The sequence below is a fragment of the Psittacula echo genome (genome assembly GCF_963264785.1).
Source record: "Psittacula echo genome assembly, chromosome: 2".
Lineage (NCBI taxonomy): Eukaryota > Metazoa > Chordata > Aves > Psittaciformes > Psittacidae > Psittacula > Psittacula echo.
Window position 1 is genome coordinate 95,211,967 of NC_137737.1, and position 19,937 is coordinate 95,231,903.

Here is a 19,937-nt window from a genome sequence, read left to right on the forward strand (position 1 = left end):
TGTGAGTTAGAACTGGTAAGACGCTGTTTTAGGGTGAAGAGTGCTTGGTCGCCAGGCAGCCATTCAATTGGATCTCATTTCCAACCAGCAGAGAAAGCACCCACTTAGTCCATGGTATTCCCTCCTTCCACACTTCACTTTGCTGGTTTGCGATGCACCTGATATAAAGATACCTGATTAGCATCGTTTCAACTTGCCTGTAATTGTGTATACCACCTTCTCTTCATTTCTCATCACAGAAATTCCCTGGACAGCAACAACTTTGATAGGAAAGCATTTGTATACATTTTGCTGCCTCTAGGCCATGCTATAGAACGGTTTTGAGCTTCCATTCTCATCTACAGTAGAAAAGACATCTAGAAATATTGTCTTTGCCTATATGCTTTAGCAGCCAGGGAGCAGAGGGTTATACTTTTGGAATCAATATGTAAGAGATTCACTGGCAAATGCTGAAGCAACACTGCTTGGTTTTTAGTCTATTGTCACACCATTCTTTTCAAAGGTAAAGCATGGTGATAGTGGCAATTACAGTAACTGTTCTTGCATTGGGAATAATTTTAATTTTTGCAGGACCTTGGCCTTGAGATTGCTGGCAATCAGTCAACTTTCCCACAAAGGTAAAATAAGATATCCTAAGACAAGACATGCTCCTCTTCTCATTTCCAGAATTAAAATGTGGAGCTCAAACGTAAAGATTTCCAGAAAAAAACCCACAAACAAATAAAAAACAACCAAACCCCCAAAAACTAAATTAAGCTCTGACATTATATGTTCTTGACTTCCAGTGATTAAAAGGTTGGCCATACCTGTTCTATGGTCTTAAATCCAAAAGTGTAAATCCATGAAGTAAAAAAGATTTTTCTATTAACTTTACTGTATGTGCAAATTTTGGCCAGAATTAACAGCTTTTACTTTTTTTTTTTTACTTTAGCTCTTTCTACTTTAGCTTGTTTCTACTTCAGCTTGTTTCTACTTCAGCTTCTTTCTACTTCTCCTTTCTACATTTGATACCACTTTCCTTATTTAAAAATGTGTTTTCAGCGGTTTTTTGTTGCTGTATTTTTTTTATTTCTTCTTGCAGAAAGGAATGGAGCAGATTTATTGGGAGAAAGAGTTGAACACCATTCTGACATTTTGTTACTTGTGTCTGAAGTTCTTTTAATCCATCTTTAAAAGTGGGGGGTTGTTTGTTTTCTGTAAATTTCATATCTCAAATGTGATATCATCATTAGACAAAGATATAGCAAGGTAAATATCTCCTATGTACTAACACAGACACACAGAGATGTAAGCATTTGCTGCCTTTCAGTTTATTACCTTTTTGCTCTTTGACCACCACTATACCCATCTTAGATTAATTCTGAGAAGAGGTGAAAGTATAATAGGAAGCAATGTTACATCTGGTAGCCACAGGGCTGTGTATTTAAAAGATTCCTTTTGGTTTTGGTGCTGCAGAACTGAATTGTCAGAGAAAATTGTGAAGTACCTATTATTTAGCACTTTTCATTTTAAATTATTTCTCTATTAATATTTTTCTGGAAGTCCAGATCACAGATTAAGAGCCAAATGATCTACAAACATAAAACAGAGCTATTTTTGCCATAAAAAGAAATGTGCAAGGCAAATTTAGGCACATTTCCCTTACCAATGCTGAACTGACAGTTAAAACCTCAGTATTAGAGACCAGTCTTATTTTGATCTTCCAGAATCAATTTTGTGAACAGCATATGGTAAATGGTTAAAACTGACCAAATTAAAATGAGATTAAATGCATGGTATTGCATCCCTTTTAATATGTTGATTTTTGCCTTGTACCAAGTTGAACAATTAAATCTGATAATAATCTCTCAGCCCCTCCTGAAAACTCCAGGAGCCTGTTGTCATAGATTATATGAATCTATGATGTTGAAAGGGTGGCATCAACTCCTAACATTAGAGAGAGATAAGAAAGGGATCTAAGATTTCATTAGTTCAGCCTGGTTTTTTCCATGTTCTCAATGTAGCTAAAATGAATTCAAGGAAACTTAGTGGGGCCCTGAATTTAACATACAGTCTGTATTCCTAAACTTGGAAAGTCTCTCTCTTGGTGGGAAAAGGAGGTGAGAAACTGGAAACTACCTACAAAAATGTTAATAAAATTGTGGAAAGAAATAATTTGTTGTGCATATGTTGTTGTATGTTCTTTTAAAATATTTTAATAACAACTAATTGGCCAGTTAAATTAATATGGGTATACAGAGCCAAAAAATTCCAGGCATGTGAAAATAAGCGGTTTAACTACATCATGCTGAAAGAAAGAACAACTTGCTGCACACCACCAACTATGCAAATGCCAACAGTAACAGAGTGTGCATGAATGGAACATGAATAAAGGATCATAACCAGTAATTTAAAAATATGTACAGTCTACAGTGTTCTGTTTCAAGATTAAGTTAATTGAATGTCAAATGTTACTTTAAGGGGGAAAAATGATAGATTAAGATTCACAAATCCTGAAGATAAGTGGGTTAAGGAATACTGTCATAACTGTAAAATAAATTTGACCCAAGAGCACGCAGATAATCGTAAGCTCCTTTATCTTCTGGACCTTTGGGTTTAGTACTTTATTTTTTATTTTACTGTTTGAAAAATAGATTTTAAAGATTTACATACTTGCCACAGAAAAATATCTTAAACATGTCTGGATAAAATTATGACTTGGAGGAATTCAGCCATGATAGGCCTTGTATTGAAAAACCTGACATAACAAACTTTAATTCATAATTGTTATTGAATAGCAAAGACAGATTTAATTATCTCCATTATTGACCTGTTCTAAGCAAGTACTTTATGTTATAAATCCACACATTATTGCCAAAGAGCAGGCTGTATGCATAAATTCTCTGCCATTTGTCTCAGCAGGTTCTTTATGCCACAGGAAAACTTCTAAAGGAATAAAATATGTCCGGCTTCCTCCAGCTCACCTAGCTATAATGCAGACACAGATTTGTCAGTGTTACAAGACCACAACAAAATAAAGTTGTTATTTGGAGGTTCGCAAGAGTTAAATAAGTCAAAAACTGAAATACTGTGTAAACCCGATTAAAAATTCAATGGTGAAAAAGTGGTTTTGATTGGTTGTGGCACTGGACATCAGTTACACAGAAATCCTTCAGCAGCTCTGCCATTCAAACCCATCTGTTCCACAGTCATCTGAAAGAGTGATGACACTGTGTGAAAACAGGTAAAATGTGGGATTCTTTTTCTTTGATGGAGAAAAGAAAAGGGGGATATAATAGCAACGATGACCTTGGTACAGGACATTTCCCAGGGAATTGATGACCGCCGTGGACCATCAACTCTCCCAGCTAGTCATTAATCCCCAGGAAATGCCCTGTGTCTGCCTTGTTATTGCTTAATTCAATTATTTGTGGTTGTGGCATATATTCTGTGAATATTTTATTGCTCAATCTGCTCTCTGTCTTACCTCTGTTCCTCTTAAAGTCCATTTCACTGGTGCAGACTAGCTCAGCTCAAGAGCACCTCACATTTACTAGAACAGACTACAGTTAACACATTTCTGTGTGCCTGCTATTTCATTAAGATATGATAGCTAGAATGGAGTAATAAAAAGTGTACTTTTCTATCTATCTTAGGAATTTAATAAATTGTAATTACCAAACAATGTAAGTGGAATCAGGTTTTACTGGGCATATGCATTGCATATATACAAGCACCATAACAAAACCAATTGATCCTGCTACTTGAAATGTCATCATTATGCTGAGAGATTTTTAGGTATGCCAGAATGGTAGGATGCTACAATAAAGGTAGGAAATAGGATGGTGTGATTACTTTGTGTTAGTTGATTTTTTCTCCTGCCTCGTATCACTCTTGTTCTTATTTCTTGTTCTGAGGACGCAGCATGACAAGTGTTTCACCATCAGCTTTGTTGTTTTTTCCTCAATACTGCACCTTGATATTTATTCTTCCCCTTATTTCTGGCAGTGGGACTGTTCTGTGGGGAAGTAGAACGATAAGACAACTGGATTTAAAAAACCTATGAAAAAACAAGGCTGGTTTTAACCCCTGCAATCCATTTCACCAAACACCCACACAAATAGTTGTACCTGCACAATATAGGGACTTGTCTGGAGCCAGGAAGGAATGGTGAAGACTGAGGACGGCTTAGCCAGCCTTCTATGGAAAGAAACACTCCTCTAATTACAGTTTGAGAATTGTATTCTCTCGTACACGAAAGGCCTTCACAGTACTTTGCTGTTCAAAGAGCCATTAAACAAGTCTAAATATAATCTATGTTTATGTTACTACTAATGTGGAAGAAAGAGGACATTTCTGAAGCAGTTGAAAAATGTAGGTATGCAAATGGAAATTACTAGACAACATCTGATCATTCAATCACAACATATGCATGGAGGTCCATGGGATCACATGGGATATAAGCAAGAGGAGCCTGCCAGTGTCATTGTAGGAACACTGTACTATCTTTTTAAAGCTCATGGCAATTGAGCAAAGTTAATAAGAACTGGAATAAAGTTGACAAAGAACTGGAAGAAAATTGACATGAACCCCATGACGTCTGACAAGAATGAATACAAAGCCTTGCATCTAGTACAGAGTAGCTGGCTACACAAATACAGGGTGAGGATCAACTCTCCAGTAAACAGCTCTGCAGAAAAGAATCTGCAGGTCATGGTGAACAGCAAGTTGAACATGAGTCAGCAGTGCAGCAGCAAGGAAGAAGCAATCCTGGGCTGTATTACGAAGACTGCAGCCAGCAAACCTGGCAAGTTTATCCTTCCCCACTCTTTGGAGACTGCGTCTGGCATGCTTTGTCCAGTTCTGGTCTCCTCAGTACGAGAAAAATAATTACTTATTTGAGCCAGTTTAGCGGAGATCCCAAAATTATTTAGAGCTGAAGCATATACGAGGAGAGCCTGAGAGAAGTGACTTTATTCATTCTGGAGAAAAGAAAACTACAAGGAGACCCTACTGCAGTTCGCAACTGCATTAATCAAAGGATGCCGATAAAAGAACAGAAGTTTCTCAGATGTGCACCATGGCAGTCCAGAGGCACAAATACAAGCTAAAAAATTCTGATTAGATAAACGGAAAATTATTTTATTGTGTGCATTGTCAAATACTGGAGAATTCTGCCCAGAGAGGTTGTGGAGTCTCCATCCTTGTAAGTGTTGAAGACTCGACAGGATAGGACCCTGAGTAACCTTTATCAATTAGACCTGCTCTGAGCAGGAGGTTGGACTATATGACCTCAAGTGATTCCTCTTAATTTAAGTTATTCTATGAGTCTATGATTCTAAAACCATATTTGAAATAACATGAGAAAAGCATTTCAAGTACAGGTACCTAAATAGCATATCTAACATCATTGGGACTAATTTGTTTCTTTCCCTTTGTTCGCTAAAAAGCCATCCCCAGGGAGAAAATCTTGAATTATTACATTTCCTTCAATTTCTGTGTTATCAACAGTTAAAAACTCATGTTAACAGAGTTTAATAGCTTAAAGACAGCTACTTTTGTACAGCTAGTAATTAAAAAGCTTGCCTGTAGTGGATTGGCATGTTGCAGTGCCACATACTATAAGATGGAAAAAGTAGTGATGTTTTGTATTTGCATTTGTGGTATATTATTAGCCTTCAGAATCATAAGATTCAAAACAAGATTTTTTTGCAATGTGACAGGAATTGTTTTTGCTTTCTTCTTGATATCACTGTCACCCACAAGAAAACACAGGAGTTATTTGCTAGGAAGTAAGATTGCTTTACATCAAGACTGAATAGTGTTAGGGCACCAAATTTCTTTGTGATCCTTTGAAATACTGCCTAGCCAACATTTTTTCTATATTCTATTGTTTTCTTGCTACAGGCAACCCAAATGATGGTCTCTACCCCTCCTACGCAACCTTTTATGTTCAGAGGAGCTAGGGATCTAGCTGCAAGTCCCATGAGAAATTCTGTAAACCCTCTGCAGGTTTACAAAACATATCTTTCTCATAACTTGAGGAGTGATAGGTCCAAGGATGATTGTCTAGCCCATTCCATTTAACGCAACTAGACAGACAGTCAATGCAGAGGTGTGTGAATGAGCTCATTCACAAAAAATCTCAGTTCTGCCTATTGAATGTTTATAATCTCCATTCTGCTAATTTCATTTTGGTTTTTCATGAATGTCATTAAAGAGGCCATGAATCTGAAGATTGGAACTCAGAAGATTTATATCCTGATCCCACTCTGTAACTGATTTGCGTGTGACTTCTTGCAACTCACTATTCATTACTCGGTTCCCTAAGTTGAAAAAACAGGAAAAGAAAGCATCACCTATCCACTTTTAAGCTATACATGTGCTACTGGTGATTTTTTTCCAGTTTTTTAAATGTTTTTATTATTTATAAACAACAAGCAGGAAGGATGCACATGCGAAGATGCTATTGTCAGAGCCAGTTTGTGACTTTGTTTCTTGAAGTGTTCAAAAATAAACATAAACTGCATGTGTAAGTTGAAGTTTTAGACACAGACACCACGACTGCCTATACACACACAAACAAAATAGGTCCTAAATTCTTAAATGCTGCACTCCTTTGATAGTATAACCATAGTTAATGTTGTGTCAGGGTTTCCACTATAAACCCTCTCTTTTACAACTAGGCAATAAAATTTTACCCCAGGCATGAAGTACCAGGTTTCAGCACAGCGGCTGACATTTTTATATGTACACGTTTTCACACACATAAAAAAAAAAAAAAATCAGTTTTGCTACTTTCATACATGCAGGTAGAACTAACATAAAAAAGTTTAAGATACTTTTCACTTAAACGTATATAAAGGAGATATAGATACATGCACACATACACTTATATACATGTATAAATTCAAACAGCTTCTGCTTGTTACTGAAACAGTACTGGAGAAAGATAATACAGACTCTTCAACTAGAACACACGCATTCATTACTTATACCTAAAGAAATAATTGTATATGACCAGATATTTGATTGAAAGTTACTTTGTTCAAGGAAATACAAGCCCTCCCACATGGCTTTACCTCCCACGCCACCAGCAGTCCCCTCACCCCTGACATGATACACTTCATTAAACACAGAAGTGCTTTGTTACATTAGGAGGTTTAAAAGAAGTGGAAAGGTAGGCTCCTTGCACTTCCTATGAGAAATGAACATCGACTTCCTCAGAAGAAAATGTAAATGGATTTGCTTAATTGGACTTGGGGCACTGGAGCAATTAATAATAGATTGTGTCATAGTAAGGGCTTTGTTTATATTTAAAGCAATAAATTACAAGTATTAAGTTTATATTTATTCCAAGTTAAACTCATTTGTAATTGACATGTTACTTAGCCCAAGGCTTTTAAGATCTTTTAGTATAATTAAATTAATAGAGAGTTATAGATCACTGCATGATAAACAAACAGCATGGACTTTAATATGACAGATATACAGAGAACAGGCCATGTAAGTAGATCATTATTATTGGTTTTACCTTCAGCAAAAACCTGACTGAAATAGCAGCAAAAACCTGACTGAAATAGCAGCAAAATATTCAGTGCAAACAATGGTAAGTGCAAGGATGGTTTGTAATAAATTCTCTTTTCCTTCCCTAACTTGATGGTAAAAAAAGTATTTACCAATGTGAGGGAATATTAGTCAGTAAAGTAAGCTTTCCTGTCCCACCACTCCATCATCATATTGTTTCTTCCACTCTTACACCAAATACTTTGGATTATGCTTTCAAAGAGGTTACACTATGCAAGGAGGCACTAAAGCTTTAGACACTTGATTTCTAAGGGATCCTTCTAGTCGTCCGGCCCTCCACACGATAAGGTTAAGTATATCATTCCTAACAGACCCTTGTTGAAACAGTTAATAAAGTCTCTAATAGCTGTTATAGAGACCAGTGACGAAGATCCTACACATGCCTTGGTAACTAATTTCAACACCTATTAATCCTGGGTTTTGATACCTGACCAAAAATACTTGGTAAATAGAGCCTATTTCTTCCTGTTTGCTGTGTCCATGGAGAAAAGACAATTCTGTTTCTTTTCCAGCAGCCTTTTAAGGCCACTATGAGTCAAACACTTTCCCTGTTCTTTTCTGTGCAATAAAGATTAAAGAGCGGATCGCTCAGCCTGTCTGCCACAGGAGCTGCTTTTCTGATCTCTGACGGTTCTCTTTTCTCTCCTGCAGAGTCTCCCACACCTCTGATGAAATGCCTCATACGCTACTCCTGAACAATTACAAATGCTGAGCAGAGCAGAAAGATATACCATATGTTTATTCACTCTGCTCCTTTTTATCTTCCCAGGGTAGCGCTTATCTTTTTCTCAACAGTATAACATTATTGACTTTCGTTCCACTTGTGATCTACTAATACCTTTAAATCCTTGTCTACTGGTCTGTTGCTCAGCCGGTTTTTCTAGATCCTGAATTTGTGTGGCTGATTGGGCCTGTCTGTCTGCGCTGTTTCACTTGTGCCTCTTGAACTGCATTTTGGTTTTCTTCAGACCATGCTTTCAATCTGTCAAGATCCTTTTGAACTGAAATCCCATCCATCAGTATAATGCAGTGCCTTCCATCTCAGCACCACCTACAGATTCAATTACCATTCCCTTCTCATATTCAGGTCATTAACGAAAACACGAATAGTGCCAGATCCCCAACAGACATATGCAGAATCAGACTCAGTGCTTCCTTTCATTTTAGGAGTAGCCCATTAATGAACACTGCTTATCAATGATTTTCTTATTGGTTTTACACTATCCTAAAGCACACTTAGTAAAGCACAGTTTCAGTGTCAGAATTTTTTCCTCTTTGAGAATATGATGAAATACAGTATCAGAGTCAATATTTTAGTAAAGAGTCAAGATATGTATGATATTTTCTTCTTCTCCTCTATTCATACTGCATCTTTGCCACAAGTTAAAATTACATGGGCTTGACATGATTTGTACTTAAGTGACCCATGTTGACTGGTACTCATTTTGTTGCTTTTTGAAGCTAAATAATTTCATTACTTACTCCAGTGTTTTTTTAAAAAAAGTTGAACAGTCCACAACTCTTTGGGGTTTTCCCCCCTATTTTTACAGATATGTACCATATCTCTTCTTTTTCCTGTTTTTCGTGACACATCTGCTCTTGTAAGTTCTCAAAAAGTAAATGTAACAACCCCAAAAGCGGTGAATTCTTTAAATATCTTGGGATGAGATATTTCAGGATCAGTATATTTTAAAACAGTGGTATCCTCTGACCAATTCCTTCTGCGTTCTTTGGCCTTCTGGGTTAGTCAAATGACTCCTTTCAGTCCCTTGGTTGACCTTTTTCCCCTCTGCTACCATGGCCATACCAGTATTCTTTCAAATTCCCTCTCAGACCCATTAGAAGACCAGAAGCTAATGGTCTTTTAAACCTTTCTGATCTAAGTGGAGCTTATGCTGACATTTTATAATGTTAAAATAGATCTGTTTGTTTGGGATGCTTTATCTTTGAAACTATTTGTCACCACCTTCTGCAGATCAAATGAAGACAAAGGAATAATTTACTAACTTATTAAGTAAGTGTTTGCATTAAATATTTCCTCTACTCCACGATAAAGCAAAAAATTCACAAATTTTCCTAATGATGTCTTCCTTCCCGAGTTAAAAATGCATGCTATTTTCTCCTCTTGATGCTCATGGGCCCTTCTCCTATCCAGTTTGTCTTATTTTTGTAAATGAAAGCTATCTGATTGCACATTGCACTAAAATCTAATCCTTTCATACCAGTTCTATTCTTACATAAAACATGTGCATGCATAATGATAGAGATAACAAATACATATATGTATGTGTATATTCAGACATACAGTTTTAAATATATATTTACTTATATATATGTTTATAGAAATTCTTCTGTTGTCCTGTTTTTCTTTTCTAAACTCTCCTTTGCACAGCTTGTCCCATATTAATAATTCTTTATTGGATCTTTTCTGGAAGCTTGGTTAATTGTGCTGCAGTCTATATCGTTTGTTGTGTGATGTGAGTGCATCATATTTTCTGAGCTAATCTCAGAGATGAGAAAGTCTTTCTCTTTTCTGATACTTGCTGTCCCAAGGAATGATCATTCAAGGAGCAGAAAATTACCTTTCTGTGTTGTTGCTCTTTCCTATCAGCTAATTGATTCCAAATAACAAAAATCGTATAATATTACTTTTTTTAGCAGCCTCATTAGTCTGGATGTGTGCACTGCGGCTTTTATGTGTTTGGGGGGTTTTTTGTTGTTTTGGGTTTTTTTTATTCAATAGGTAGCTAATGGTACATTTGCACTCATACAAATCTTTTGTGTGGTCTTCTCTGATCATAATTTTTAACTCAGATTCACTGAAGTTTCATCAGTATTATGTATTTTATATGTATGTATATAACTTAATTATATTATATTATATTATATCATATAATATAGTATTGTATCATATGATATTTTATATTAATCTGCAGCTTAAAATGTTAGTCCAATTTGATATAGAACTAGACATTATGGTACCTTATTGATTTTTGTCATTGACTAGGGTATATTAAGGTCTTCCATTCTCAAATGTTATAGAACCATGAGTTCGAAATTCTATATATTAGAAAGCTAACCTTTCATTTGAGGATGTTTGATCAAGAGCTTATAGAGAAAGGCTGTGAATGTGGAGTCTACTTTAAATACATAATGACTTTTTGTTCAAACTTTATTGGGTGGAGAGAAAAAAAGAAGTGGAATATCAAAGTGACACTTAATTTGTTGTGAGAAAACAGGCAAAACCCCTAAGATATCTACCACTAGAAATTAATTGGTGGGTTTTTTTTGTCAAGTGTAATTGTAATCATAAAATTCTCTTATGAGATTAACAGTACTGAAACTGGATGTGAGGCTGTTCGTTTTCTTCAGTTATGAAGCTTTACTACTAAAGTTAAGAAAAAAATTCTTGGAAGTAAAGAGAGTTATCCTGGTAGATTTATCGGCTCTCCAATCATCATGTTGAACATACATGTGCACTTTCAATTTTCTTATGCATGGTAGCTTTCCTGCACATGAGGGTCTCTAAATATTACCAGCCCAGAGAATAAGCACTCACTTCTGGGATATACTTACTAAATTCCAGAATAGATTGTTGTCACATGAAATAGTTTCATATAATGAAATTCACAATGAAATTACAGATTAATTACTTCATGTGTGCCATAGACACAGTGTAAATTAAATAACTTCTGAATCAAAAGAAAATTACCTTTTTAAAAGAGAAAATCCAATAATGCCAAGTTGCCCTGTTATGTGCTCAGAAGCAAAGAATGGTTTTCCCCTTGCTCAGTCCCAAAGTGTTTTAGTTGCTTTACCTGCCATGCTTGTCGCTTATGCTACTGAAAAATACTCCAGGCAATATTTTGCTTTCAGATCAAAAGAGTTGATAACTGATATGAACATCAGCCTAGAGTTTTCGTTTGCATCATCACCTCTTTAAAAGACAACTGTTATTGCAAGTACTAATTCTCTAGTATTTCATTTTCCAGTCACACGTATTGTACATTAGTTTTTTTGGCTAGCTGACCATTCCCATCTCTTTGAGGCAGCTAAATCATTAGCTTCAACTAAGTTAATGCCTGTATCTTTCACTGATACAAGCTTAAAAGCAACCTGCGGCTAATTTGGTACCTAAATTGGCATTTAGTGCTTAATTTGGGTCTCTCAAAACTCCAAAATCGTTACTGGTTGAAAATTGTATTCTAAATGACTTTGACAAGCTCATCTTGTGATAACTGTTATGTTTCAGGCTTACTAGAATCAGGCTAGGAAGGAAAAAAATACTGTCTCAGATATTGCTGTGTGATAAGTACTGGCCTATCTTGGTTTTCTAATTGCAGCTGGTAACTGTGTAAATCAGTGTCATAACTGAAACTAATTTCTGGGGGAAATCCTGATCTTTTGAAAAGTAATGAGACTTTTGCACCTTTTATTTATTATGGATAACAACAGTTCATTCTGACTGTCTAAAATGGAGATACTGGGCATTTTCTTCAAAGTAATGGTCAAGAACACACACTGTGTTTTCATCCTCATGATGATCTTGTGTGAAGCCAGGTTCTGACATCACCTGTTAACATGCAGAACACAGACTAAATTTATCAAAATATCATTAGCAGCATCAGGAATCATAGAATCATAGAATAGTCAGGATTGGAAAGGACTTTAAGATCATCTAGTTCCAACCCCCTCCCATGGGCAGGGACACCTCACACTAAACCATGTCACCCAAGGCCTCATCCAACCTGGCCTTGAACACCGCCAAGGATGGAGCATTCACAACCTCCTTGGGCAACCCATTCCAGTGCCTCACCACCCTCACAGTAAAGAATTTCTTCCTTATATCCAATCTAAACTTCCCTTGTTTAAGTTTGAACTCGTTACCCCTTGTCCTATCACTACAGTCCCTGATGAATAGCCCCTCCCCAGCATCCTTGTAGGCCCCCTTCAGATACTGGAAGGCTGCTATGAGGTCTCCACGCAGCCTTCTCTTCTCCTGGCTGAACAGCCCCAACTTTCTCAGCCTATCTTCATACGGGAGGTGCTCCAGTCCCCTGATTATCCTCATGGCCCTCCTCTGGACTTGTGTCTTCTCTTTACCATTTTTGACTCACTGAGAAATGCCAGACCACTTGCTTTAGGAACCTGTTACTGAAAGAGCTGGTCATCATCCTCAGTCAGATTGATTCTCACTAAAATATCCATATAATTTTGATACAAGAAAATATAGGGAAAAAGTTTTTGCTGCCATATTATATATCACTGTGTACAAACAAAAAGATTTGCATTCATGAAAAAATCTCATTTAAAACTTAAAGTTACAGCAGACCGCAAAAGTCAGGTAATAAGGTCTCATTCTTACACTGAACGTGCTATATGCAATTTTCTATTAATATTTTCTCACTAATGTTTTTAATGAATAGATATTTTTTAAGGCAAGCAGAGAACAAACAAGATGATTTTTCAAAAAATTACCAGTAGGCTTCTGACTCCATCTTGCAGTAATTTAGTTTTCTAAATAATTCCAGTTGATGTACTCTTTGAAGCAAATCCCCACAGAGAGCAATGGGGTTGATTGTTTTGTTGACTACAATTGTTTTATGTGTGGGTTGTTTTTCAACCTCCATGTTGAGGAGGGAAAGGAGTGGTTCAGAGAAGCCCTTCTAATGAATGGGTAATAGATGACTGTAACACACAGGTATTAGACGTTTTCAGCAAGGAGCTTTAGTGTTAAAAAAGAGACAGAGGAAAACTGTGAACACATCCTAAAACCTCAATGAATAACAAATAACTATACAATCTAACATCACATGTACTTTGACATTTTGCAGGAGATACAGCTGGCTATGGGACTTATCTATAGCACAAAATCTCAGGATACTCAATGATGCAACATTTGCAGGTTTATCCACCATTCCAAGTAGTGAAAATTGCTTGATAAAACAATTAAAAAAAAAAGGAAAGAAATATTAAAATAAGGAGGAGAACATTGCAATAAAAGAGTTGCCTTAAATACATTCACTCCATTCACAGCTGTGCTCAACCTGCCCCTTTGGTTTGATTTTCATTCAGCATCTCCTGACTGCTGTAACAATTCCTCACATGTTAAAGTATTCAATGAAACCCATGCAGTTCATCATGATCATAGAAGAGCTAATCTAAATACAGGTCTAAGAAATAAGGTATCTTCTCTACCCAAGTGCTCCCCACACAAACTGACTTCTTAGTCCCTGCTACTAGTTGACAATTTTTGTGGAAATTGAATTACACAGCAAAACATCCCTGGGATCCTACCTGTATTTTGGTACTTTATTCACAATTTAAAATTAGCTAGTTTTTACGGGGAAATCTTGTTTCCTTTGCAAGTAAGTATATTTCATTCTGCTGGAGTAAAAAGAAAATCTCAGATTTTTGTGGGATATGTGTCCCATTCTGTGCCAGGGAGTGCAGGCAGGCTAACAGCTAGAAGATCCACACAGCACATTATGATTTACCTGCCTTTCAGACCTTGAAAACCTCATGAGACCAGCAATCCATAAAAATGCCATATCTTATTAGCACACCTGTATGTGCAAAATGACTTATTTTCTTTTTTGTGCATTAATTTCAGGCAATATTGAAATGAAGTGTCACTTCAAAAATCAAGGTAATTTATTTTGCAAATATTGAAACAAAATCTAGGGCTTTACATTCTTTTCTTTCCTCTAAAGCTGCGATTTTCATCAAATAAATGAGTCCAAAGAAACCTTTCTCAGAATCTAACATCTAACATCTGTGTCAATCACAGAAAACCCCCTTACAGTTCTTTGCATGGAAGCAAGCATACCCTATCCCCTTCCTAGCTTCAGTGATTAATGAAGTGACTAAAACATTCAAACATCTTGAGGAATTTGGACACCTAATCTCCAGTTATTTTAAGTCAACTGATATGTCCACAAGGGAGCTTTCAGTTCCCTACATGGCCATAACTTACACATGATCCTTTCCATGTTTTTCTTGATTTCTTATCCCTGTGAAAACAGAAAGACTAATACCCGGAGAAAACAGCAGGATTTATAGGGCACTGTTTGAGAGGCAGCAGCAACACTACAAGTGTTTATTTTCTGCTTTTCTCTGTTATTGGCTAATAACTGATCACTGGCAGTTTCTGTCCCAGTCTCTATTCACCTGGCTGCTATTCTCCTGCCCAGTTCCTCAGGACTCTGAAGTGCACTATAAACCGTCTGCAGATGGGCTTTACTGTTCCTCTAAAGAAGTACCCTAATTTTCTTTACTGCTGATCACAGTCATTTATTTTTACAGATCTAGGCTTTGGTTTTGATCTTCTGCATTCTTTTGTTGTTCTCAGTACCTCAACAGTGACTTATGCACCTGGATTCAGTGTTAAGTTTGCCATTCTCTCTAGTGGACCTGTTTCTTCCATTTCAGGACTGTATCACTGACCAGCTCCACTGATTAGAAGCCCACATGGACTCATTAATTCACTTCAGTAACACAGGCAGGTCTTCACTGTTGCATTTTTCAAGTCTATGTATAAAAAATACACTGATGCATTTGTTCATCTGTGTTGATGAATAGTTTGCTGCATGATCAAGCAACACTGAGTGTTGTGTGCACCACTTTGCCTTCATGACATATAAGACTTAAAAATCAGCATTGTTCATCCTTCTCTTGAGTGGCAGTTGAATAGTATTTAATATTAGGACAGTAACCAATGTTAAAATTTGAATTTCAAAGCAAATTAAAATGAGCATCATAGCTCCTATTGAATGTAGATGTGTTATTATTTCCCCGGGAATTATAGAGGTTCAAGATTTCCAGAATAAGCTTGGCTTGTGCAGTATCAAGCCAATGTGATAGAAAATTCACACTTGGCTGTGCATAGCTGTATTTTCTCTACTGTATTTGTAGTCATTCTCTTCACTAAGTACCAATTAAATATACAATGCCCATGCAACCGTGGGTGAATCCACACCCACAGTTTAGGGAACAAAGCAGCATAAGGAGCAATCCTGCAGGTCTCTGACTGGCAGAAGGACACAACTGTTGCCTCTTATTTCAGCCGCTGTTCAGCTGCCCACTACAGGGGTAAGGCATTTGGACCCCTGTCTGTCTGTTGCCCCTTCTCAGTTGCCATATGCATTTAGATATATAGATAGCATCCTAATTTTGGGCTTCCTTCCTTTTTCTTCCTCTTTCCCCTTCCTTCTCTTCCCCTGTACCTTACATCTCCACACAGCCAGAGTCTTGCCTTACATCATTACCTCAAAATTATTTCCCTTTGGAATTATTATGCTGTTAATTATTACATCCTGTAATTGACAATAAAATAATTCTCTAACTCCTGAATCTTTAAATAAAAGGGATATCAGTGCTCTATGGAGAAGGGCTGTTGAGAGCAGAAATGGAAGCTTCCCTTCCTAAATCTTAATTACAAACTTTATTTGTACAACAAGGAGTAAGATTTCAGCACTCTTCTATTTGTTCAGAATTTCTTTATACAGGTTTTCACAGCAAATTAATTTGTATTACACAGGAGGATTTTGCTACAGTTGTGACTAGACTAATGTCATTTTAGATAATCTTCATAATGTCTAAAATTTTCAATTCTTCCTGAACAACAGAAGCAGCAGGAAAAAAGAGAAACTTCTCTCCCCTGCGGCTTATAGAGTTATTTGCACTGGTCATATTAAGCATTGCAAATAATTAATTTGGTGAAATTAGCCCTTTCTGTTTAAGAGATCAGAAAACAAAACCTTCATGTCTATGGCTTTGTGTTTAGGATACTCTTGCAGAAGGGAAAAAGAGGATAAAAAAGTGCAAATAAAGGTAAAAATGAAAACCACACCATTTGGCAAAGCATTTGACAGAGAATATATGGTTAAACAGATGTTGCAGTCTGGATCAGTTATATATCAAATAGTTCACAAAGTGAGCATTTGCATTAAGAACTCATTTGATGGCTTAAGTCACACATTCTGTTCACTAGTAGATAGCACAGCCTTTACCAATTATTTCTGCTTTCAGTTGAATTAAGCAGGTGGTGGCAAAAGGAATTTTACCAACATTTTAAAACCACTAAGCTATATCGTGACCAGGTTCTGTAGGAATGTTTCAGCTGATTTATATTTTATTAGTTGCAGATATCTAATTGGAGGATCTATCAATTTCATTGTCTATCCTGCTTCAAGCATAAGGTTGGATTATCATCCTCCTAAGGTTCCTTCCAACCTCAATTATCTATGATAATTATATATCTTATGATAATAATATGACCCTGTAACAGAATACTATTCTACTATAGTTATTGTAGAATATACTAATATATTATGCATAAAGATAAATGTATAAAAGTCACTATCCTATATTCATGTTTTTCTGACTTGTTCTCAGATTCTGCAGCATTGATTAATAGCTAAGAAAAATAAGTATATAAGTATATAATAATAAGTATATAATCAGAAAACTAAGAAAGTTGGGGCTGTTCAGCCTGGAGAAGAGAAGGCTGCGTGGAGACCTCATAGCAGCCTTCCAGTATCTGAAGGGAGCCTACAAGGATGCTGGGGAGGGGCTATTCATCAGGGACTGTAGTGACAGGACAAGGGGTAACGGGTTAAAACTTAAACAGGGGAAGTTTAGATTGGATATAAGGAAGAAATTCTTTACTGTGAGGGTGGTGAGGCACTGGAATGGGTTGCCCAAGGAGGTTGTGAATGCTCCATCCTTGGCGGTGTTCAAGGCCAGGTTAGATGAGGCCTTGGGTGACATGGTTTAGTGTGAGGTGTCCCTGCCTATGGCAGGGGGGTTGGAACTAGATGATCTTAAGGTCCTTTCCAACCCTAACTATTCTATGATTCTATGATTCTATGATTCTATGAACTTATTTGCTCATACAAGGGTCCTTTTCCATAGTGATAATTTGTTAGAGGCCTGTAACAAAGTTTAAAAATTATGAATTATATAATTCCTGTAGCTTTTAAAATTAATCTCTGGTAATTGGTTGAGGATTTATATAGCTTGTTAGGATATCAAGATTTTTCGAGACCGGAAATAGCCTTTGCACCCAAACACTGCAGTATCATTTATTTTTAAACACGTATAATTGAGGTCCTCATGAGGAGAGCTCTGCCTACTGGGAACTTTTCAGTCCTTCTGTGATTGTTGGCTAAGCAAGACATTTACAGAAAATTAAGTCTCACCCATCAAGCCTTTTTTAGAAATGGGTTCAACATTAGCCATTGGCCTGTCATGCCTATCTATTACTGATTATTTGTTTAGGCAATTTTTGTCTTTGAGAAGGATCACTGATACTGTAATTTTAGTCAGAGAGTTCTGAAGCACTGTGCTTCTTTTCTAGCCAACAAAGCTAGCTTTTATTTTTTTTCTTTCTTTCCAATCTAAAAAAGTTATTAATCTTTTCCTTTTCTTTTCTGGCCCATCTCTTCTGTGGTAGCAGCAGCAACTGGGCTGAAGTTAGAAGAATTTAGCTAACAAAGTTCTACAAGTTTATGGTGTTAATAACAGGAAACCACTGCACTAATCTGCAGATTGCCTGCTTTCACATACTGGGCTATTCATGAATTCACGCTGCTGGTTTCCTGCATTTCAAAACTTCCATTGTTTTATATGGGTACTTGGAGGCTGGTTTAATTAAAGTGACCTGAATAGAAGTACAGTATGCCAGATGTACATTATAAATATAGAGCAGGTTATGTAATGGTAAACCATCAGGAAATATATGGGAATAGTTTGTGATAACTCATTGTTAACTAAATATAAATCCTAATTTATTTCACTATTTTAAACTTACTACGTTGTTGGTTGTTGTTTTTTTTTTTTTTTTTTTTTACTAGCACAAATGAACTTTCTTTGTATTTTTATTTTTTCCTTTTTTTATTACAGCTTTCCCATGGGGAAGATCTGCTTCAAATTAGTTCATTCTGGTGAACAGGTACTATTCAGTGTGAAAAAGGAGTGTAGCATTTGGGCTAGATCCACAGTGGGCTGACAGCTCATTCCAGGAGCTACTGTAGTTGCTTCTGCCCATAACAGACGTATCTTGAAGCCATGACTCAGCTGCCATCTAACTGGCATAAACACAGAAAGTATTTAATTTCAAAATTTAAGTTCCCAACGTTGTCAAAGAATATGAGCTACAAAATAGCTACTTTTTATCATGTATTATCCCATGATTCACCAGTTAAGCCTCTCCTATTTTACTTATTTGGCCTGATCAATAAAGCATTTTCAGCATCATCTTGACAGAAAAGGCAAGAATAGGGGATTTCTCACTCTTACCTCTTCTTATCCTATCATTTCTTTGCTGGAGCACCCTAAACACAACACTTCAGTTCCCTTTTCACTTCTCTTTACTGAAACTCATTGAAACAGGATGTTTGGAAGCTCTAGGTGACTACATTCAGAAAAGGACTGCCTCTTCATTTTAAAGGCAAAAAGCAACTAGTGCAACCCTGGTTCAGGACATATAGCAATGACTTCAGTGGTTTAAAGGTAAAGTGAAATATATGTTCTTCAACTACCTATATACTACCACATAAACAGAACACAACCCAGGGAGTCAGTTATCTCTTAAGTCATGGGCACAGATACATGTTTCACATATGATTTACTTTTTTCTTTGGAAGCTCATGAGCAGCTCATTTAATAGTTCACCATTTTCAGATTTTAGACTATTCTAGTTCCTGAATTATGATACTTTTTGCATTTTTCCTTTTAGACTATTTGTTCCACTTGACTAACAAAGAGTCTTTAAATGTTGGAATAACTTTTTATAAGCCACATTTGATATCAGAATTGAAATATTTTGACAAGAAACAGATTCATTCAGTGCTTTTCCTGTCTTTTGCCTAATTAACAGTTTCACCTGGTAGACATTTTCAAAACTGGCTGAGCAGGAGGTGTACAGCAGACAAATCCCACTGTTTGCTAATTAATTTTTCTCTTCTTCAGATCACTAACGGAAAAATCAATGGTTATCTAGCATATGTGTTCTTTATAACCTGCCAGTGTTTTAGCATAATTTGTTAAATTTGCTAAAATGAAAGATTACCCAAACAATACTTGCAAAGAAGTAAGGTATCAGAAGGTCATTACAAACAGAATAGTAAATAATATAAATATTTCTCTAAGTGTAGAATTTTCTTTCTGAAGAATTTATACTTCACCACAAATACACAGCCTAGACTCCTTCAGAAAACTCCTTAATTTTAACCTGCCTTTCAAGGAGTATTTGTATCAGATAGAAGATCTGACTAGCCTGGGAGAGTGGAAATGAGACACACCTCCTCTAGCTTCATCACCTCAATTTATCTTATAACCTCACTTCTTGTAGTGGGTGAAACTGGAAC